Genomic DNA, 24,916 nt, shown 5'->3' with positions numbered 1-24,916 from the left:
GGAAATGGCCTTGCTCAATCATCAAACAAAAGCATTGTAAGGATCATTAAGAAGGTGCTGCAGGAAAACAAGAGAACTTGGCATTTGAAATTGAAGTATGCTTTGTGGGTTGATAGGATTTGTACTAAGAGATCTATTGGCACTTCGCCATATGAATTAGTGTACAGTGCTAAAGCTATATTTCCAACATCACTTGGAGTACCTGTAATGAAACTAATTCAACGATTAGAAGAGGAACCAAATGTTATACAAAGGAGAATCAATCAGTTGATAGCCCTGCAGGAGAAGAGAAATGAAGTGTATGACAGTCATCAACATAGTCAGAACAGAATCAAGAATACATTTGATTAAAAGATCAAAGAATTCAATTTCCAGATCAATGAAAAAGTTCTAAAATGGGAGGTCAGAATCGAAGAAAAGAGTAAGCACGGTAAGTTTGAGAATTTGTGGATAGGTCCTTATCATATTGTTGCTTTCCATGGAAACAACACTTACATTTTGCAGGAATTTGATGGAGAATCATATGCTGGAGGACCTATTAATGGTAGGTTCTACTTCATTGTCATTGTTGAAATACTATCAGTTTCTCATAACATTGTATATATCCATTTTATCAGTCTTTCTTTTTTGGTAATAATGACAAGGTGAAATAGAAGGCTTAAGCCCGAGGTAAATGCCCAAGAAGCCTAAACGGGATGCTTGTCAAATAAATTTCCGTGTACCACAAGGGCACACTATCCCAAGTGTATCTGTTGTTATCACTTAAGGAAAATTTCAAAATTCTGAGTGTCAACGTGATTCCAAAAGATTGGTGTTAGTCTTGGTCTGGACTTTCCATGGTTGTTTTAGAGTCTAAGATTTAGAATAGAGTCTTGTTGGTATGGTCAAATAGGGTCAAAACTCTGTTCTTTCTTATCAGCGATCCCACATCACACATAAATTCCATGTGTCAAACTTGTTTCAAGGTTCTTATGCGCTACGAAACTATCTAGGAATTTTCATAGTGCAAAACCCAGAATGTGCACTGGTTGCGCTACAAAATCAGGGATTTGTGTAGATTTGCGGCAAATCTCATCCAGATGTCAAATATATCAGAATCCGTTAATATTACATCAGCAGTTGTCAGCCCATACACCTTGTCTATCACATTCAACTGCTTATTCTTATCATTAGGTTCGTTAGGTGTCTTGGTACGCTCAAGTTGCAAGTTTCGAAAAGAAGACAAGTATTTACAACCATGATTAATTTTGGATTCATGCATTAGAAACAAATTGACAAGCGTTCAATTCAAATTCATTGAAGATCAAGCGAGGCAGCTTTCCTTATACATTTCAAGCGAGGTAGTGATCAAGATTACGATGGTGCAAGCCTTTTCAATATTCACTTTACAGGAATTCCATGGAGGGGTCTACAGATAGGAGAGATCATAGGTCAGGTAGGTGTCTGAGGAATGAACCTGAAGGCTTATATATTATCCTAAAGAACAATGAAGTTGAACAAGCCTTCAAACAGGTTGGCTATTGGAGATTTTGTGAAAAAATTCAAGGAGGCCATATGAAAGTCACCAGAGAATTTGCTTTAAATTTCACAGGATTGAATTCGAAAGTTGGGGTGCTTGAATTTCCAATCTCTCTAGACGTTATATCTATAGTAATTGAAATTTCAAGGGGATAGGAGAGGTGGTTTAAAAATTTCAAGTTTGATATGACTCCCTGCAAGGAATTTCTAAAGCCTGAGTTCATTAATTTAGACTTAAACAAGTCAGTGCCTAGGAGTTTTGTCAAAGATTCATATGCCAATTTACTTACCTACATACAGAGATACTTCACCTGTGAGGGGAGGTATCATAAGGTGTATTCTTATCATTTCGAGCTTCTGCCTCATTTCACTTGAAAGATATCCCTTGATTTCCCTTTCTAGTTGTTTCATATCCTAGGCAAAATGTGTGACAAGTTTTAGTTGAAGAAGGAAGCCTATGAGACCTCATTGTTTCATCATGGCTTAGTCAAATTGATCATTTTGCATGAGCTCCAGAAAATAGATAGGGATTGGTTCATGTTCGTGTTTATGTCTGGCTTCAAGAATGAAACTAGTATCATCCCTCAGGCTATGAATATCTCTCCACCATCAGTTAACTATCGTGCAGAAATGAGATCAAGGAGATTCGTGAAATTGAAAGCTAGGAAATGGGTAAAGGAGCCCACAAGACCACTAGTAATCCAAGATACACCCCAACAGTCACAAAAATGGAAAGGTCAGATCAAATAGGGTGTACAAGAGCAATCTACAGGTGAAACAATCTAAAGAAGAGTAACGAGGAGCCAGTTAGCTAAAGAAAAAGGCAAGGCAGTAGTTACTAACGGAAGCCCAGTTTCAAAAGGAAGTCTGAATGATTTGCTTCAAGTGATTAACATTGGAGAATCTCCTTTGGTTCAAGGAGACTTGATAGAAACAAGTAAAGGCAAAGCCAAAAAGTCCAAAACCTCTAAAAAGCTCAAATTTAATGATTAGGTTTCTGAATTTAGTTTTAAGCCAAGAAGGCCTATGACAAGGCGTTCAAAATAGATACAAGAGGCGCTGTGAGAAGTAAGTTAAACAGGGGAGGTAACAAAATCTCATGAAGGACCTATGACTTCATCAAAAACATCATCACAATTGCATAAAAATGAGAGAGGTAAGGTAGTCATCTCTCAACAAGAGGAATGTAGTTTTCAAGAATTGAAGAGAAAATTGAATTTGGCAAATCTTGAAATTGCCAAACTAAGAAAAACCTCAAGGAAACATGCAATCAAGGAAGCTTATTTCAATAAAATGGAGGCTCTCTGGGAATATAAAACGATTTCAATACCCGAAGTGGTCAATTGTCATGCTCAATACTACACCTGGACAATCCCTGCAATAAAAGAAGCAAGATACATCAGAAGGGTCAATGCAAAACTGAGAGTTGGAATCAAAATTATGAAGAGTCAAATCGAAGATCTAAAGATACAACTAATACAGCATGAAGGACATTCTTACCTTGAAGAATGGTGTCAATGTTTCCAGTTTTGAATAGCTTCATGGCAGATGCAAAAGCTATTTCAAATAAAAGAAAGCTAAAGAGAGTTAAATTTTGGCATTAAACTGTGTTTTTGGAATTACACAACAGTTTCGTAGCATGCTATGAAACTACTGTAGGTGATGCCTAATGCACAGAAATTTCGTAGTGCGCTACGAAACTGTTGTAGTTGCATATTATGATTTGGTTGACCAATTTTGAGAGACAAAGGGAAATCTTTTTGAAGAGGAGTTTCTGAAAAGGATCATTTACAAAGTATAAATATCCAACAAGGGAAAATCAAGTGAAGGAAGGACATCTATGAACTCTAGGCTATATGTTATATAAGTGGTTATTATTTCATAGTTAATATTGTTCATGATGCTTCAGGCAGCATTAAAGAACTTTTTGTCTTACCACGTGTATATGGGCAAAGTCTGCAGTGTATGGAAAACAAGTTAATTCAATGAATTTTTATGCAATTAAGAAGAACAAGAAGGATAATTTTTTTCGAAGATCCTTGTGGAAACCAAAAGCAGAAAAATAGGAGCAGCTTTCTAATTTCCAGGAATAGTAAAGGGATGATGCATCAAGAGCCAGCAACAAGTTTCAAACCTCCACCAAAGCTAAACTAAAGAAGGCCATTTGTCAGAGAATGATTTTGGATTGTAATAAATGCTACTACCAACATGATGAGGAGTTATACTCCTAATTGTTCTAGGTCTCTAGAACTACCAGTTAACAGTCAGTTAAATTTAATAGTTAGTTTTAAGTGTCAATAGGTGTCAAAGTAGGACGAATTTGAATTCCCCTCTTGCTGGAGGAGGAATCTAAGTTATGTAAGGAGCTCTATATATAGGAGAAAATCTAATGTACAAATGGTTGGAAGATTTCAGAGAAACTTGGATATTGTGCTTTGTGTAAGACTCTGTTTTAGTAATACAATATTTGGCTTTGCTTCTCAGGAATCAGAAGCAACTCAATGTTCAGAATGTCTTGTATTTTCCTCTTCTCAGTATTTGTAGTGTTATGAATGTGTCATTACCTAGAAATCATTGATTTTGCTCTATGTTCCTTCATACATTTATAAACTATATTGTCCTATATGTTTCTGATGTGTTCTCCATATGTTGAATTCTAGATGCCCTGACTTCCATGTAAGGCTAACATCATTGTCATACTGAAACAATTTGACTCCATAAACCCAATGAATATTTTCTAATTATGTTTCAACCATTTACACTTCTCGATTTGTTTCATAGAGTTAGCCATCTTATTCATTATCAAAATCTTAATCCTGTGAGAGAGCCCTCTCAGGGTGAGGAGGCTAAGCCTCAACCAAAAGTAGGTTTGAAACAGTTACTCAAGGTCTACCTGATTAGCAGCCTTTCAGGGGTTTATTTTGAGATAATAAAACAATTTTTATATATATTAAGGGGTGTACCATGTGTGCTAAAAGCAAGCCCAACAATAGAAAACTAGGTTTGTACACTCCACTTCCAGTTCCTTCTCATCCTTGGGAGAGTGTTTCCATGGACTTTGTTGGGTGATTGCCAAAACCTAGAAAAGGTCATGACTATTTATATGTTATTTTGGATAGGTTCAGCAAAATGTGCATTTTAATACGTTGTAACAAGTAGATTATAGATGAACAAACAACAAAGTTGTTCTTTCAGCATGTATGGGTTCATTTTGGGTTACCTACTTCTATTGTATTTGATCAAGATTCCCAATTTGTTTGGAAGTTTTTGTCTAGTCTACGGGAGTTAATGGACACCAGATTAAAGAAGAGCACAACCTTTCATACACAAACAGATGGCCAAATAGAGGTGGTCAAGAGGATAGTGATCCAGTTGCTCAGAGGCTATTGTAGCAAGAATCCAAAGCTTGGGTGTTAACAGGAAAAGTGTCTACTCAGAACGCCCCTATCCCACTAAGGTGTGACAGTACCTTAAAAACAAACAAGGAAAACTACTTTCGTATTCTTCTTTATGAACTATAAACAAAGAGGAATAGGATGAACCAACCTGTGTCTTGTGCTAGTCCTTTGATCCGATCTCTCTCCTCTTTGACAGCTTCCAGCTACCTGCTCCCTTACTTTCCCAGCTTCACCAAGTTCCTACAAGATCACAGAAGAGGAAAACTACACAAAGACATGGATTTATATTCATAAATAGCTTAGGATCAGATTTAAGCTAAACATGCAAATATAACAAAACATCATTGATACACAAGCATGTAGGAGAAACTGAAATAGTTTTATTGATATAACAAGAAGGTCCAGGAGGAGTTACAACCGATGATTCCTGATCCAGCATCAACCCCCCAACAAAGGAATCCCCTCTTCACCTCCAACAAAGCATAAATCACCCAATACACTGATCTCTATCTCAAAACCAACAGCAATTCTCTGCAATGTACAAAATTCCAGCCTCTGGATCTCTGGGATGAGGGATCAATTTATAGATGTATGCAAAGAGGATGAGTCAGCTTATGATTTGAATAGTGGCTTCTCTCTGTCAGTTCTTGCTTGCACTTGGAGACCGAGAGCCTCTTACTCATCCTTGGTCGAACTCAGTGAGGCAAGTGTCATTGGGGAAGATTCTGGAAGCTTCCATTGTCTGTCCACCTCGCAGAATTACACTGCCATTTGTCATTTCCCGCTCAGCGCACCCTGGTAGTGCATTTAGGTGCGTTGCAACACACCTATCTAGTGTACTGGGGTGCTATACAACGCAGCTAGCTAGTGGAGCAGCTGAAATGATCCTGATTTGACTGATTCTAAGCAGTTTCTGGTGGAAAACTTTTGGGAGAAGCTGTAATTGGTTGACCTTGTTCCTCTAGGGGTAGGAACAACACTTTTAGGGACTTAGGATCCCTTGGATTATGGACATTTCATGCTTAGAGATATAAGGCACAAAAATGTCTATAACAGTTGCCCCCTAAAGTATGAGGCCGTTTATCGGGTGAAATTCTTTATTAGGGGGATCCGAAGTTCTTTCAATGCTGGGAGGAGACCTGTAATAAGATACAATACAATACATTATCTTCATATTGTTTTCATGATCTAGCTGAGGCGGGCATTCCCATGCTCAGCTTTATAAATTCATTTTTATGTACACAAGACAGACAATCGTCTGATGGTAGACTGATGATTCTAATGAAGTCATCATCCTTTTGGTAGGATGATTATCTGTGCTGGAATGCTGTACATGTCAATGTCTTTATTTTTCCTGAATATATATCGCAGCCCGGATGGATGAAACTAGATCTGGGGTCTTCAATCTTGTCTGATCTTCACTCGAAGTACAATTCGATCCATGTGAAAAATGTTTTGAAGTCGAACATGGAAAGACATCGCTTGATTACGAGTCGATGATGTAAACTGTTAAGAAGCGCGAGAGGAATCACCGATAATGATGATGACCCTCAAGGTACTGCAGTACAATTCACATGGTGTGAATAAAGGACTTGGCGTCAAACACCATGCAAAATCTCTCGGTCGAAGTTCATTGATGTATACCTATCTCCAGAGGTGAGAAACTTGCCATTGAGGCATGCAAGCTTCAAAGTACTGAATGGGGTGTTCCTAGATCAACTTCTTGGATAATGAGCTGATGTCGACAAGAAGCGAACCATCAAAGGATGGCCTTGATGAATCCCACATCAATGACACGGAACGGAGCAAATGATTTAGATGGAGGTGAAAACGATCTGATGATATATGGTTCAGGATGGCGGTCATGAAGGAATGAAGTATAATGTATGGTAGTGGATGGGACACGGGTGACTTCTCTTGATGACTTATCTTGAACATGTCGGTGACACTTATGTGATGGATTGGTAGCATTTACCCCAAATGTGGATGGTATGGCATGACCATGGTGATGTGACCAATGAATGAAACAACCCAACCCAACTTAGGCACAGAGTGGAAGTGTCATGTTCAAGAGCGACTTGCTACCAATAAAGATTCTTTGAGTTTCTTCCCAATTTTTCCCCAGTCATTGCTGACCAGTACCTCTTTATTTTTTTCAAGCTTGAGGAGGATAACATATGCTTGTTGTATAATTTGCCCTTCGGGCAAACCCATCGCTATGTTTTAACGAGCCTAGCGATAGTGAAACTCGTTCTCGTCTAAAGACAAGTTTGTCGCTATTAATATTTTTAACGAGTTTAACGACAAAGATAACTCGGTCCTTTTCATTTTTAAAGAGTCTGAAAAGGTACGTAAAGGTAACTCCGAAATTCCTTTTTCGTCATCTAATCCCTTAAGTCCGAAAAAGTATAAAACAATACAGAAGGGATGAATTTTCGATAGTTTTAACGAGCCGAACAAAACAAGCGCTCGATCTTTTTGTGCAATAATCCCTCAAGTCCAAAGAGATTAAAATCTAGAGGAGGGATAGCACTTTCGGTCGCTTTAACGAGCTGGAAGGCCAAAACTCGGCAACATTTTCATATTTTACGAGTCAGTTGAAAAGAGCTTAAAGAAGACTTGTCTTTGAGGAACGAGTGATAAAATGGGTAGCAGGTAATTCCAGGTAAGGTTTGGAATTTTCCAATCACGGCAGTGTCAAAAGGATGGCTAGTGAAATCACTCTTCGTAGCTGTTCCTCAAAATGGGTAAACAATCAAATGGAGGTGAATGATCGGCCAATGGAAAAGTGGAGGTGACGATGCAAACACGACCAAGGCTTTAATGGCTGAAATGCTTCATTCACGGTGGTTATTTACCGGGCAATAGTTCATTTTTTAATGAGCTTAAACGCAGGTGGAAACACTTGCTCATGTCTTATGTTTATTTTTTAACGAGCTTGAACTATGCGCTAAAACTGCTCGATCAATCCAGTCATATGATAAGAATGTCTCATATAAAATGGCAACTCTTGGATTTTTTCCCCACATCCTTTCTTTATGCAAGTTAGGTGACGACTAATCCTACGAGTTTAAAGGGTTAGAGGTCCTAAAAATCTAAAAAATAAGTAGCCGCCCTTCGCTTGCACTCCAAAAGGTTTGCATGCCCCCAGGTATAAAGTATGGTTTTAAGGTTACTCCTTCTTTAGTCCAATAAAACATTTGTCTTACCGGGAGAGGCCTACCTCTTACAGGTTACCCAAAGATTGTTCTATTCGCGGTGCAAACAAAACACCTCTTCGGCGATGTCTACTAAGATAAACAAGGGTGATTGACTTAGTTCTGTCAACTCACATAACTTTGACAAGAGAATCTTATTCTAGAATAACCACTCTTCCAATCACGGACGGGGTACAGACTAGTCATATTCTCCCTCGGAAATCTACCCTATACCTGAAGTTTTCCTGCCGAAGCACACTAGGACGCATGCCCCCTGGGTTTCAGTCATATCCCTCCGAATTATTCGCGCTCATCGGGAGGACGGACTGGAGATTGAGACATTTCTTGCGTGAAGAGACAATTTAGGGATGGTATATGACTATTTGCTATGCGTGATCCGGGAAATGAAAGCTGGTCCACGAGCTTGACCACTCTTCCTTCGTGCGGAAAACACATTACTCTAAAGGGTGAGGAGACGATGGATCCCATGCAATAAATATAGTCTCGTCCAAGGAGTAGGTTATAATCCAAGCGTCCTTGAACTACCATTACATTCATTTGAACTGTCTTCCCTCTCAATGTTATGGGCACATTGGGAAGGATCCCTAAAGGTCGACTGGTTCCTTTGTCAAAGCCTGTCATATTTCTCATCTCAGTCAACAACGATGGCGAACCAAGCGCTTTCCAAGCAATATAGGAAAGGATACGCACAGAAGCCCCCTCATCTATGATGGTACTAGCCATGACCATTCCATATATTTGAACGATAATTCAGAATGGTATACTTGCTAGTAAACGGGGTCTGCCTAGTTGATTCCAGTCGAAGGAGAGAACTAGTTTGCTTGGAGGTGGGACCGAGTAGACGGCCGGGTATGGCTCTGACGAACTTCCCTCCTATGGTAAGGGAATGGGTAGATTGCCCCCATGTTTGTCGGAGTCTGTGTTGATGAAGAGAATTTGGACGGTGTCATCCTTGTTCTCTTCAGTGACTGTATCATTCGAAGATAAAGCCTCTGAAGGTAAGACTGGGTCAACTGTCGCCTCGACCTTTTGACTTTCGTCTGGTAGGGATTCAGATGGTTTATCTTCGATGATAGGCACTTCAGCCGACCACTTGAGCGGGCTGTCTGGATTCTCAACTAGCGACGGACTCGGCACGAGTTTTTTATATCCAGGAGGAAGTCGTAACGGTGAAACCGGATGATCATCCAAAACTCTTTTCACTTCGTCTAAGAAGGGACAATGGTGGATGGCATGATTGCCTTCGCACAGTTTATAGGGAAATCTAACTTTCCCTTTTTGTCCTGGGGCTTCACTTTCGCTAGTTGACGGTGTGCTTTCAACATGATCATCAGAGGTTTATGACACCAGATTTTGCAAACGAGGAGACCAGTCCCTTAGTATCCGAGGGATGCAAGGACAATCTCTGTGAAAGTGGTCTCCTTTGCAAATGACACATGGCGATTTAGGCCTGGTCGGTGTAGTGTGTGGATTTTCGTTAGACGACACTCGTTTTCCCCCATTCGCCTTTGGCTCCTTCTTCTTCTTCTCCTTCTTCTCTTTAGGAACTTGGCTTTCGGCTTTGCCAGCCCTATCAAGCGAAGAGGAAGGAGGAGAGGAAGAATTAGAGGAAGTAGAAGGTTGGTGGGCAACTCTGGACTCGTCTAATTGCTGATTCGATTATTCAGGAATAGTGGTGTTCTGAATGACATTGGTTGAGAAGAGCCAGACTGGCAAGCCAATTGTCAGTCCTGGAAGTGACAATGTGGCCATATGGGGTGCACCAACATCTCCCCAAGAGGAGAAGGGACTAGGATTCCCACCAAGGGGAATTCCTTGGTTGGTAGACTCCATTTTCTCAACCTAAGATCAACGTAAGAAAAGGGTATGAATATTCCGTTTAAAATAAATTTTTAGACGCTTTGACACAACTTGTTTTTTTAATTTTTAAGAGTCAAGAAAAAACAAAAGATGACTCTAGTCTCCTTCGATTTTTAATGAGCCTGAAGTGACAAGTGCTCAGATGGACCTTTTCCGTTAAGGAGTCTGAAAAGGAACGAAAGGGACTGCTCTGGAGATCTAGGTAGAGGGAGTACCAAACCAATCGCAAAACTGCAAAATACTTTTTACGGTACGGCAGTCAATCTTCCCGAATGTTGTGTTCGGTGCATTGCGATCAGTAGGGCGGCCGACACGGCTTCCTATGGATAAAAGGTTTTAAGCCTATAGGGGTCTCCCAATATATACTCGACGGTACATGGGAGCACAAGTCCGTACTGGCACTTATCATCTCAAAGTGGAGGAATCACCCAACCATCAGTGAGGACAAGAGTTACCAGGCTTTACGACGCCAGAATACATCTCTAGCCTAGACCTCTAAATGTTGTGCGTTAAGTTCCAAAGCGTTGTTAGATTCATTCAATTTATTTTAAGTTGATCTTTCTTAGAAGTTTTCCTTTTGGGATCACCATGAGATGTAGATGTAATTCCTAAAATGCAATCTAAAGATGATAAGAAAGCTTTTATCTCTTTTTAGCAATGAAAATCCTAGCTACAAGGGGAAAAGAAAGTCACAATGTTTTCTCAAAGAGCAAAGAGCACACTGTAGATGCACTTTTCCTAAATCAAGCCAAACAGACTATCAATATGAAAATGCACATATGCATGTATTTGCTTTCACTTTCTTAATATTGATGCCTAAAAATAAAGTTGATGTACAAATCTGAATTTGATTTCAAGTGAAAAACACAAAAAAGATTCTTTTAGAAATCAAAAGGTAGAGAAGATTACGACACTTTATGATTTTGAAATAGACACTCGTTTCGACACTAGAAAGTGACAAATTCAAACAAAAGACAAAAGTAAAAGCATAATCGACTGTCAACAGTAAATAAACTTTCTCCTAAGATCAAAATCGACACTTACGACAGATCTAAATCCAAGGACGACAGTATGACTATTCTACTCTTTTAATGGAAAACTGTAAATGATGTAACAAACACACAAAGAACATCTACAATATTTTTTACAAAGGAGGCAGAATTAAGGCAAAGAAAAGGGGTTTTTAAACAGACACACACTGATCACAGGCTGCAAAATCAGAGACAAAACTGAAAAAATGAAGCAAAGAACCTCAGCTGCACAGGGCTAGGCTGATCAGCGCACCTGTTACACAGAGAAACTGAATTGCAGCGCAGGTAGCCCTCTCGAGAACTGCGTTGAAATGCAAAATCTCTTCACTGTGCCTGCGTTGGGGCAGAAACTAGACTTCTATCTGGGTTCTGGGTCACAGTTTGCAGTTTAATCTATGGATTTTTGCCGAGTGAAAGCAATCAATAATGCACAATCAGAGGGTGGATTTAAAGGAGGTCTAATATCTATCACAAAGGGTAATCAGATCATTTGTGAATCAGCTGTTCAAATCATAAACAAATCCAGTGAAAGGATTGAAGTAGCAGGTGTCTACTTTGCATTTGATAATTGCAAATGCAGTTCGATTGCTACTTCTGTGTTTATGAAACAAACAACAAGAGAAACACAAACAAACTAACTAGACACAGTCCCCAGTGGAGTCGCCATTTTGTTAACGGGAAAAGTGTCTACTCAGAACGCCCCTATCCCACTAAGGTGTGACAGTACCTTAGAAACAAACAAGGAAAACTACTTTCGTATTCTTCTTTATGAACTATAAATGAAGAGGAATAGGATGAACCAACCTGTGTCTTGCGTTAGTCCTTTGATCCAATCTCTCTCCTCTTTGACAGCTTCCAGCTACCTGCTCCCTTACTTGCCCAGCTTCACCAAGTTCCTGCAAGATCACAGAAGAGGAAAACTACACAAAGACATGGATTTATATTCATAAATAGCTTAGGATCATATTTAAGTTAAACATGAAAATATAACAAAACATGATTGATACACAAGCATGTAGGAGAAACTAAAATAGTTTTATTGATATAACAAGAAGGTCCAGGAGGAGTTACAACCGATGATTCCTTATCCAGCATCAACCCCCCAGCAAAGGAATCCCCTCTTCACCTCCAACAAAGCATAAATCACCCAATACACTGATCTCTATCTCAAAACCAACAACAATTCTCTGCAATGTACAAAATTCCAGCCTCTGGATCTCTGGGATGAGGGATCCATTTATAGATGTATACAAAGAGGATGAGTCAGCTTATGATTTGACTAGTGGCTTCTCTCTGTCAGTTCTTGCTTCCACTTGGAGACCGAGAGCCTCTTACTCATCATTGGTCGAACTCAGTGAGGCAAGTGTCATTGGGGAAGATTCTGGAAGCTTCCATTGTCTGTCCACCTCGCGGAATGACATTGCCATTTGTCATTTCCTGCTCAGCGCACCCTGGTAGTGAATTTAGGTGCGTTGCAACGCACCTAGCTAGTGTACTGGTGTGCTATGCAACGCAGCTAGCTAGTGGAGCAGCTGAAATGATCCTGATTTGATTGATTCTGAGCAGTTTCTGGTGGGGAACTTCTGGGAGAAGCTGTAATTGGTTGACCTTGTTCCTCTAGGGGTAGGAACAACAGTTTTACGGACTTATGATCCCTTGGATTATGGACATTTCATGCTTAGAGCTGTAAGGCACAAAAATTTCTATAACATTCGGGATGAACATTTATGTTATGTGAAACATGCTTACAACCGTGTTAAGAACTCTTCTACACAAAGATATCCTTTTGAGACTTGTTTTGGTTTTATACCAAGTTCTCCCTTGGATTTTATCTTTATTAAAGACATAGCAGTTGATGGACACAGTGATGTGGACGAAGCAACCAAGTTCATTGAACAAATCCAAGAAATTCACCAAGCAATGCAAGAACAACTAGAAAAGAGCCAAGCCAAGTACAAGGTAAGGCATGAGAAGCATTGAATTGAGCATAGCTTCCAAGTTGATGATCAAGACTGGCTATACATCAGCAAAGACAAAATGTAAGGTGAAGGTAAGAAGTTGAAGCCAATAAGGTATGGGCCTTTCAGGATACTTGATAAAATTGGTGAGAACACTTTTGGCCTTGATTTATCAGCATGCACATCTATTTAGTAGTTAATGCAAAGAACTTGAGACTATTTGAACCTTCATTGATTGAAGATCTCGAACAGCAAAGTTAGTTTCCTTCTATTGATGATCTGTTGCCTGAATATCTCAATGAATTGCAGGAAGACACAGTTCTGGATAGGAAGGTGAGAACTACGCACAAAGGGGATGTTGAGTACCTCAGAATCAGAATCAAAGGTTCAAAACCAAGTAGTGCAAGATGAACAGAGATTGTCGAAGTGAGGAAGTTGTATCCTCACTTGATAGATGCTTAAAAGCCAACTTTTGGTGGTCTAAAATCCTTTTTCAGTGGGAAGGCATGATCCAAATGGATCCTAGAAAACCCTCTAAGTATTCAAACATTCAATACTATCGCAAAAGAGGAACCTGTTAAAAATTCAGATTACACTATCGAGAGGCAAAAACATAGAGAAAACATTGAAAAACACAGTATCAACGGCTTAAAACTACAATGCGTTGGAGCCAACGGATCTGGCCGATCAACGGTCTAGATCTGATCGGCAAATCTCAATCGGCGGTGGAAAGTGGAAGATATTAGCGGAGACCACATGGTATATGTGACAATGATCAGTGGGGTCAATGAGGACCATCGATCAAGCACGTAAATCGACGACCCAAGTTGAATCACAATATTGCGTCGATAAACCATAGAGGAGAGCTTTCAAATAGCCCAGGGGTATGTGCGATGTGCGATTGTGATTAATTAAATTAGAGCTATGAAAAGGAGTGGGGCTAATAATAACTATGATTGCGATATCCAGACCCGATAAAATTATAAATGATATTTGATATATTTTCAAGTTTGGAAAAGGGATTTTTCAATGTAAATCGCCATTTCGATAAATAAACAAAAACAAAAGAAAATGCATTGATGCGATGAAACTAGGCCTGAAAGGGTTTATTAATGCTCTTGTATATTATTTCAAGTCCGATACGAGCAAGATTTTCATGTTTTAATGTATTTTTGAAAACAAAGGGAAATAATGACACAAGCAAGATTTTGGGTGGGCCAAAGGCGGTAAATGGTTTTCGTTGGGCTCCGCCCGAGCCCATACACTGGCTACCACGTGTCCATGTTAAGGAGAGAGAAAAAAACCATTTTCGGGTGGTTAAGACCCGTATGAATGAGCCACCCAAAATGTACCACAGTCGTTGGATCTACATCTCCCAAATCAACAATGGAGATGCAATGTCGATACACAAGCGGACCTGATAGGAGTTATAAGGGGAACTAATAGTATTTCAAATCTGATAAACAACGGTTTGGCGAATTTCTTGTGTTTTTAGCGTATTTCTATGTGAATGCAGAGAATGTTGTTGCTAGGCATTTCAAAGTCTCGATGACCCATTCCATTACAGAACAGGTGGCCACCATCCCTGAAAGCATTTAGCAATGATTGCTAATGCCCAGTGGGGGATCTAAGTGGACAGAGGCTCAGAAGCTAGAAAGCCTGTGAAGAAGAAACAAACAGACAGTGCCAATTGGCTTTAAAGCCACAGATTGACAGAAAACAAAGCAAGCAGTGTCGAGACAAAGAGCAAACAAAGATAGAGAGTCAGTGAGGAGAGTTTGTGTACTTAGAAAGACTTGGGGGATCCAAGGGGAGCCTTTTTGTTCTGTATCTGTTGTGTGAGACTCAAATTGAGCTCACTTTTGTAAAATCACTATTTTTGAAGACATAATAGAGAGGTCATCACTGAAGGCTAGACCAGGAGACGTAGCCTAGGAGTGTTCGGTGAACTCCTTATTAAACTTGCTATGTTTATGTGTGTTGGTCTATTATGTTCTTTTTTTTTCTCTGCAAATACTAACTTCTATTAACTGAAAGGAAAAATATATTTACATATTATCGAGGCTTGGAAGCACTCGAGAGAAGAGAACTGCCCCATTACAGACATAAGCTGGGGAAACTAGTTACACAGAGCAATAAACCAGATAATAGACATAAAGAGATACATGTGTTGCCGAGAAGGAGAACTGAGCCAGCACAGAAACAGAAAAACATTGCAACCCAGCATATAAAAAGTCACGGAATTCCCATATGGGTGCCAGAAAATAGTAGGACAATTGCATTGAAACTTGACCAGAAGCCTGAAACAGAAGCTGAAATAAAAAGAGACAGTCCCAAGTGGCGCTACTTCTCCTTTGTCGGGCCATGGTCCTCCTTCTCATCCAGACCTATATCATCAGCCTTCAAACCTTCATTGCTACACAAATCACTGCCAGGGATTTCCATGTCATGGTCTGCCTCACCATGAGTCATGTCCTCAGCTACAGGTACTGTATCTTCAAGGGGAGGAAGATTTTTGAGAAAATCCTCCTATTCAGGTTTCTCGTTTTTCCAATTCTCCATGTTTTCCTTGTCGAAGGAATGCTCACTGCTTGGAGAAGGATCAGGGGCGAGGCAGGCCAAAGGGGAGACAAGATTTTCCTCTTCTGAGAGAATAATGGTGATGTGAGAAGTGACGAGGGGCCTATGCAAATTACTTTGAAATTTGAAGTGCATAGTTTGGAAAGCACTGTTCGGGATAGGTTTACTACCAGAACCTACAGAAGGCCTAGCTTCATGGACGAGGGAGGGATTGAAAGGTTCCGACGTAGTTTCCATGGCATGACCGCCTGGCGGATGCAAACGACGGTCATGACGCCCCCCTGAACGATGCCTCTTGCCCGAGCGAACCATGATGACAGACAGGAGGTGGGGCACAAATGGATTATGGACGGGATGACCAACAAGATGGAGTCGATTAAGGCAAGAGGGATGCCCAACAGAGCTTGCAACTGACACAAAAATATAACAGAACTTACATGCGACCACAAAATTTGCCGACAACAACACAAAGCATGAATCCAGGACAGGGGAGAAATTACCCTTGATAAAGTTGGCTTGGAGCTCGCAGCATTGAACCAGATTGAAACCATCACCATCATCCTCCGCTAACCAGGTTCCATTACCACGGTACTGAGCACAAGGCATGGTGAGAGAACGATGGAGTAGCATGATTATAACAAAAGGAATGTTGCGTCAATCAATGCAGAGCATAAATGCAAATCCACCATCCAATCCAACATTAATAATCTTTCCCTGCTTGCATGAGTTTATGTCCCGGGAGGTCACACTGCTCTGCAGCTGGTAGTACTGGGCATTAACTTCTTGCATGGAGAACAGTGAGGTCGGTGATGCCACCCAGATCCAGGAGTCTATCATGTTCTTTAACTGCTTCATTGTCTATGTATTTCGCAATCTTATCTATCCATTGCACAAAATAACATAGAAAAATCCATGCACATGAGTCTGTAATACCTTAATAATTGTTTAAGATCTTATCATCAGATCATACATCTACAACGCTTGGTTTCCTTATTATTATCCTTCCTTGTTTGGGAAAGTGTCACAAGTTGAGGTAAGTCCATATGGAAAATAAAATTCATCAAATAGGAGAAACTTGAGGGAACCTATTAGATTCTTTCTTAGGCTAGCATCTGAACTGATCAACCTATCCTATGTTTAGTTGTGTCTTAATGCTTGTCCAATCTAGTAGAGAAGGGATAAGTGGAAAATCTAAAGTGATAAAAGATAGATCAAAGGTCTTAGAATACTTCTCTGAAGGGGAAAACTGATCTGCTCTCAATAAGTCGGGATTCCTCTTCCACCCATTGAAAATAATAAGTTCTAATGCATAGTTTTATTAAATAAATAAATAAAGGGTGAAATAAGAGAAAGGATTCCTGCACAGGGAGGTGAAGCAAGCAAATTCATCGGGGTACTATCGAGGCTTGCTAATAGTGAAACAAAATTTGTGCTCCTAAAATGACTTTACCGAGGTATTATTCATGGTTGTTGGTAGCAGAGAAAAACCAAACATTGAAAATCTATACTCTCAATATTATAACATTACTGCACACATTACCATTTCCTAAATTTAATTGATTGCAATACAGAGTATCTTTGTGTGAGTTCAACCAAGTAGAGAAAAGTGAGGCTACTACATATGAAACTAGGTCAAAAGGGGGAACTTGGGGAAATCAATACTTCCTCAAGGCCTGAACCTTAACTAAAAGCTAATTCCCGAATAGAGAAGTTGTAGTTCATCTAGTGCATCACCAAGTGTTGTCACTTCTACAAAAACCTCCAAAATTTCACTACATTCTAATTTGAGAGCCTACCTCATTGTTGTGTCAAGTGTCATTTTGTGTTGCTTCATATGTTTTAAGTGTTCCTAAGTGTAGTTGCATTGATTTTAATATCCTTACATGAATTTCATGGTCACAACACATTTCTTTTTGTAAAATGACACTTTTGTGTTGCAGTTGCATGCACTTCACCATTTGTACTTGGGGAATGTGTACAAAGTGGTGTTTTGATGTATATTCATTGTTGATAAAGGTTTTGTGTGTTTTCTTTATGACTTATTATGTGTCACACATTATTTTATGTCTATAAATCATCTTGCTCATCCCTTGACCAATCACCTAGAAGGCCAAGAGCACATGAATGCACTTCGAAGCCTTGAGGGGTGACCCTCCACTATTCAAAAGTGCACCCTGTGTCCTCCCATAGAGTTGGGCACACTACAAAAGCATCAATTCCCTTCCATATTCTGAACTGTGCCCTCAAAAATTGACTAAGTCTTCCTTGAGCGTGCTCCTTCAACCTGAATAAGTGTTCCCTCCTATAGCTCATTGGTGCATCTTGAAGACTCAAATCTCAACGCTTCAACCTTCCTCAATATGCCATGCACCCTCCTAAAATGACTTGAGTGCACTGTCGAACCCTTTAGGAGTGAAATCTTAACCTTTATCCTTAAAGAATGCACCCTGCACCTTTTCGAAGGCCTCTTAGGCACATGAGTGCACCCCAAAGCAATCAAGCCTCAACCCCCAGCCTTCGAGATGCATCCTATGCCCTCCCTCTTTCCCTTGGGCACATAGTGCACTTGGGAAGCCCAAAGCATTCCCATTCATCCTTTGGACTTGACACATGCATTGTGCCTTGATTACATTCTTCCTTAGGGAACATGAGTGCATGCCGAAGCCTTGAAGCTCCTCTTCCTTTTCTCTTAAGCCTTTTAGATTATGCCCTTGCACCCTCAAGCTCCATTTACTATTTTAAGTTCATAGAATGGGAATGAAGAAGAAAATATACATAAAACATGGTAGAGTAGGATATTTTTAAACTAATAGCTTCTCTTCTTGAGTGATTTCAGAAACAGGCATTCTAGGGACCTCATGGCAAGCACACGTAAGAAAGATTGGGCAAAGATGATGAATAAAGGAAGAACAAGAAGAAATAATAAGATGCTTGAAACTTGATGATCAAAGAACCTTGAAGACTCCAATACTGAAGACCTGTCATAAGGTGGAAGCACCAGGAGTAGATGACGACAAAGAACAAACATAGTTGCATCCATGTCACTACTAAAGCAAGTCCATCTCATCAGTCACTGTCAGTCCCAGTCATCCAAGATAGTGATGTGACAAGTTTCATCATATGATGGTATAGAAAATATAATATATCATTTCAATCATTGTATAAGACAAACAATTAGAACTACAAGAGTCACAAGTGAACTCAAGATTCATAGAAGTCCAAAGGAAATGTAATACCAAAAGTCAAATGTAATTCCAAAAATCATTTGGAACTTCAAAGGTTATAGAAGTCCAAAGGTCACTAGAAGTGAGAAAGTCAAGAGTCACGAGGATACGGAAGGTCACTTCTGAAGTTATAAATAGATACTCATTTCTCATGTAAAGGACTTTTAGCCTTGGCTTCTTCCATAAGGCATAAGGGAGATAAGTTAGTCATTTTGGAGAGAAAATAGTGTTTACAACTCTCCACTATTGGAGCAAGTTATGTTCTTTGTATTCATACATCATAGTAATTTTACTTAATATTTGAAGCTTGATCACCAACACATTTTCATACATGGATTATGAATGTTTGTAACACTATTTTGTGAATGTTTATGGCTCATTTATTCTTTCACCAATACTAAGGTAGTTGAACTATTTTAGTTATTTTAGTGCTTATCTTGTCAAGAATATGTTGTAATGGTTATAATGGTCGTCACAACTCTGTGTACTATTGCACTGGATGTTAGATGAAACACACTTGTTTACATGCATCTTTATTAGGGTGGTATTATTACCCCTCTCTTAGAGTCTCACCCTCTTCTCTCTCCGTAGTAGAAGAACGTTGATGCACCTACAACTAAACATTCACCAAGCACACTAGCTTACTTTTTGAAAGAACATGTGCAATTTTCTTTCTTTTTGACAACTAAAGCCAAGACAAATCTTTAAGTAGACAACAATCAAGTCATATTCTAGATGGTGCTCCTATCCCAAATGGTGTGAGGCCTAGTGGGGACCACACACCAGCGAGGCCCTCTTAAATGTTTCTAGGTCCAACATGCTCAACAAGATGGTACAATGGGGTTATCGCAGATATCTACCAGTTTATAGAATTTTCATGTCAGATAAAGGAGAGAAATTAGCTGTGAAAATCACATAGGATGCCATTACAGATATATTATCATTTCCAGATAGTACATGTATGTAGAAGTTACACATGGAAGTATTAGAAGACAATTGGAGGGGCCACCCATTAGAGGTCCAAAAATAGATGATCCATGAGAGTGTCAAAGGATTGGTTTCTGCTGCCATCTCCACTCCAACCTTATCACAATTTTTTTATTTTATGTCTGAAATGACCTTCTCGATGATATCCCAACTGCTTGGTAGAAGCACTAATATCCTAGTAAATAAGTGGGTTCTAGGTTTCCTATTAACTTTGTGTCATCCAATCACCAAGGCATGTACCAAATATGGTTTCCCTTTGCTTCTATCTGATGAGATCCATACCCAAGTAGTATATAATAGAGAAGAAAAATATTTATGGTAGCAATCATACCTAATCTATCTCTTTATCCATCAAAATTACCATTGTCTTGAATATCTGAAGCTCAACATGACCAATGAGAAGAATGTTATATTTTTCTTATCTTCGAGTGTCTTTCCCTAGTAATAAGACACAATGAATAAAAAATTCTTCATTAAATATGTGTCATCCTTTATGCCCATTATGTACACCTTTTTAGATGGTTAACCTTTTCCCAGAGTCCCCAACTTCCTTAGGGACACATTGCAGTTTACTATTGACACTAGGTTGGGTGACTAATATCTCTTTGCAAAATACACAATCATAAGGATTTATGGACTTGAAGGAAGACATTATTAGCTACCAACCTTTCTAACTCACTTATTTTTTGCACTAGATTATGTAAGTAAAAAGCTTCATAGTGGAAATGTACATTTCACTTCCTAGAAGAAATTTGTGACTTTAAATCTTGCTCATGAAGTGGGTCCATTTGAAGTGGGAAAAAGGAGTGCCTTCAGTGTATATGAAAATATCCTATTAAGCCTTGATTTCCCGTAGGCAAGAGCATGAAAATATGATTCTCATAATATTATATATGAGAAATGGAAGGAAAAAAAGAGAACAACATAAGCATGACCCTAATCATGTGATAAACTAGTGTGCTAACAAATCTACATTGAAAGAGGTCAAGGTAATCTTACTCCCTATATAATCAAGCACCTTTTGCCTATCTGTTGTGGGGAAAAATGCCTATGCAGGACGATCCTATCCACCTAAGGTGTGACAATGCCTTAGCAACAAACGAGTACAGCTATTCGGGTTTCTTCCTTTATAAAATGTGAAAGAAGAGAGATCAATAGACTTACCGGTGTCTTCCGTTTGTCCCTCGATCCGGTCTCTCTTCTCTTTGGGAGTTCACAGCTACTTTCCTTATTGCTTATCTAGCTTCAACTTCCTGCAAGATCACAAGAGAACAGCTACTTGCAACAAGAGAAGAACTCTACTCAAAGACAGATGTTCACATTCATAACTAGTTTAGGATTAGAAATAAACTAAACATGCTAATACATTCATACATCAAAAATACATCAGCATATAGGAGAAACCAAGATAGCTTTATTGATGAATAACAAGGTTCAGGAAGAGATACAACCCAGAGGGCTCCAATCCAGCATCTCCTTCCCAGCAAATGGAATTACTCTCTTTTCCCCCTTCAAAGCATTAAGCACCCAATGATTCCAATCTCAAACCAACAACAATTCTTTGCAATAACAAAATTCCAGCCTCTAGATCTCATGGAGGAGAGATCCATATATAGATCTTTGGAGGGAGGATGAGTGAGCTTGAGATCTGACTAGTGTCCTCTCCCTCTATCAGTTCTTGAGTCCACTTGGAGGTTCTTGCTTCCACTTGGAGATTTGGAACCTCTTACTCATCACCAGTCGAATTCCCTGAGGCAAGTGTCATTTTGGAAGCTTCCTGGGTTTTGACACCTTGAGAAATGAGCCTGCCACTTGTCCACTCTCGTTCAGCGCAGGTAGCCTTTGTTCCCGTTGACATTCAACGTAGGTAGCCAGTGTTGGCTTTGACATTCAACGCAAACAGCTAGCGTAGCCACTGAAATGATCCTGAATTGACTTGTTTTTGAGCAGTTTGAGGTGGAGAACTTCTGTGAATTGCTGTGGTTTGTTAGCCTTGTTCTTCTAGGGGTAGGAACAACATGTTTAGGGACTTTGGATCCCTTAGATTATGGACATTTCATGCTCAATGCTGTAAGGCACAAAAATGTCTATAACAGTTGCCCCCTAAAGTATGAGGCTGTTTATCGGGCGAAATGCTTTATCAGGGGAATCCGAAGTTCATCCAATGTTGAGAGGAGACCTGTAATAAGATACAATACAATACATTATTTTTCATACTGCTTTCATGATCTAGCTGAGGTGGGCATTCCCATGCTCAGCTTTATAAATTCATTTTTCTGTACATAGAATGACAATCGTCTGATGGTAGACTGATAATTTTGATGAAATTATCATCCTTTGAGTAGGATGATTATCTGCTGCAATGATGTACATGTCAATGTCTTTATCTTTCCTGAATATATATCACAACTCGGATGGATGAAACTAGATTCGGCGTCTTCAAACTCGTTCGATCTTCACTCTAAGTACAAGTCAATCCATGTGAGAAATGTTCTGAAGTCGACCATGGAAAGACATCGCTTGATTACCGGTCAATGATGAAAACCGTTAACAAGCGCGAGAGGAATCACCGATAATGATAATGACCCTCAAGGTACTGCAGTACAATTCACGTGGTGTGAATAAAGGACTTGGTGTCGAACACCACGCAAAATCTTTCGGTCGAAGGTCATGGATGTATACCTGTCGCCGGAAGTGAGAAACTTTCCATTGTGGCATGCAAGCTCCAAAGTACTGAAGGGGTTGTTCCTAGATCAACTTCTTGGATAATGAGCTGATGTCGACAAGAAGCGATCCGTCAAAGGAGGGCCTTAATAAATACCACATCAGTGACACGGAACGGAGCTAATGATTTTAATGGAGGTGAAAACGATCTGTGACATATGATTCAGGGGGGCGGTCATGAAAGGATGAAGGATAATGTATGGCAGTGGATGGGACACGGTTGACTTTTCTGAACGACTTCTCTTGAACATATGGCGACACTGATGCGATGGATTGGTAGCATTACCCTAAATATGGATGGTATGGCGAGACCATGGATGTGACCGGTGAATGAAACAACCCAACCCGATTGTGGTACGAAGGAAAAGTGTCATGTTCAAGAGCAACTTGCTACCATCAAAGTTTTCTTTAGTTTCTCCCAATTTTTCCCCAGTCATTGCTGACCAGTACCTCTTTATTTTTGTCAAGCTTGAGGAGGATAACATATGCTTGTTCTATAACCTGCCCTTTGGGCAAGCCCATCGCTATGTTTTAACGAGCCTAGCGATAGTGAAACTCGTTCTCGTCTAAAGACAAGTTTGTCGCTATTTAATGATTTTAACGAGTCTAACGACAAGGATAACTTGGTCCTTTTCATTTTTAGAGAGTCTGAAAAGGTACATAAAGTTAACTCCAAAGTTCATTTTTCCTCATCTAATCCCTTAAGTCTGAAAAAGTATAAAACAATACAAAAGGGATGAGCTTTCGATAGTTTTAACGAGCCGAACAAAACAAGCACTCGATCTTTTTGTGCAATAATCCCTCAGGTCCAAAAAGATTAAAATCTAGAGGAGGGATAGCTCTTCCTATCCCTTTAACGAGCTAGAAGGCCAAGAACTCGGCAATCTTTTCATATTTTACGAGTCAGTTGAAAAGAGCTTAAAGAAGACTCGTCTTTTGAGGAACGAGTGATAATTTGGGATAGCAGCTGATTCCAGGTACAGGTTGGAATTTTCCAATCACGGCAATGTCACAAGGATGGCTAGGTGAAATCACTCTTCGCAGCTGTTTCTCAAAATGGGTAAACAATCATATGGAGGTGAACGATCGGCCAATGGAAAAGTGGAGGTGACGGTGCAAACACGACCAAGGCTTTAATGGCTGATGATATTACATTCACAGTGGTTATTTACCGAGATAGTTCATTTTTTAACGAGCTTAAACGCGGGTGGAAACATTTGCTCAGTCTTATGTTTATTTTTTAACGAGCATGAACTATGTGCTAAAACTGCTTGGATCTTGCGTTTATTTTTTAACGAGCATGGAATTTGTGCTAAAACTGCTCGATGATAAGTTTTCATGCCCCCAGCATAACAATGCAAATCGAGGTGCATGCCCCCCAAGCTTCATTGCATTCAACTTGGTGGTTGGAATGAAGGTTTACCTTTGAGATTTGGAAAGGAGATTGTTTCATTTTTTAATGAGGTTGACACAGTGAAAGAACTATCCTCATGACTCCTTGTTTCATTTTTTAATGAGGTTGACACGAGATTAGAACCATCCTCGGAGCCCACTGTATTTACAGTATTTCTATCAGGGAGATGATCCACGCTGACAAAATGTTTAGGAATCTTCTGAATCCATTAGATATAGAAGATTTCATATTGTATGTTTCCACTGTGGCCACTTCCGCCAGATTACTTGCAGGTGGTAGGGCAAAAGTTCCCATTAAGGCAGGGTCTTTTAGGAGACCTACTCCAATATTTTGAAGCGAATGATTGCTTCCATGGATCATTGGAATGCTTCCCGTAACTTGTAAACAGTCGGGGAGGAAAGTTTTTTTGTCGATGAATGTAATTCCTCCTTGAAAGGGAAATGCAATCTTCCTGAAGTAGGTCGACACAACTGCGGCCATGGCATATATCCAGGGCCTTCCCAGTAGGATGTTGTAATCGAGGTTTCCATCAATTACTTCAACATCAATTCCTACTGTTTTGCCCCCTAGTTCAACTTGCAAGTTACTTAAAATCCCGTATGGAGTGTATGATCGTCCATCAAATGCTTTTAACGTCGTTGACGATCTCGACAAGGGTGGTGAGCCTAAATTCTTCCAGCAACTCATCGACATAATACACGTAGATTCCCCCTCATCAATAATTGTTCGATGAACAGCTTTGTTGAGGGCTTTCACTTGAATAAGGAAAGCTAGTTGAGCTGGTAACTGAGGGTCATATCCTTTATGATCAAAGGCCACAAGATTGGAGTCCATTGGGTCAATTTCATCTATTGCTGATAATAAAGCTTACTCTTAGGAGAGGCAATCTTGTGGTACCTCAAGTGTCGACATAGCGGACGACGATTGGGCCAGGTCGTCTATTATATTATAATTCTGTGCTATTTTTGCACGAGGATTAAATGTCGACTTGTACACTACTCCCT

The sequence above is a fragment of the Pinus tabuliformis genome, chromosome Q (assembly GCF_031772625.1).
Source record: "Pinus tabuliformis cultivar Carrire ecotype Pingquan chromosome Q, CPIR1, whole genome shotgun sequence".
Classification (NCBI taxonomy): domain Eukaryota; kingdom Viridiplantae; phylum Streptophyta; class Pinopsida; order Pinales; family Pinaceae; genus Pinus; species Pinus tabuliformis.
Note: the sequence above shows the minus strand (reverse complement) of the source record.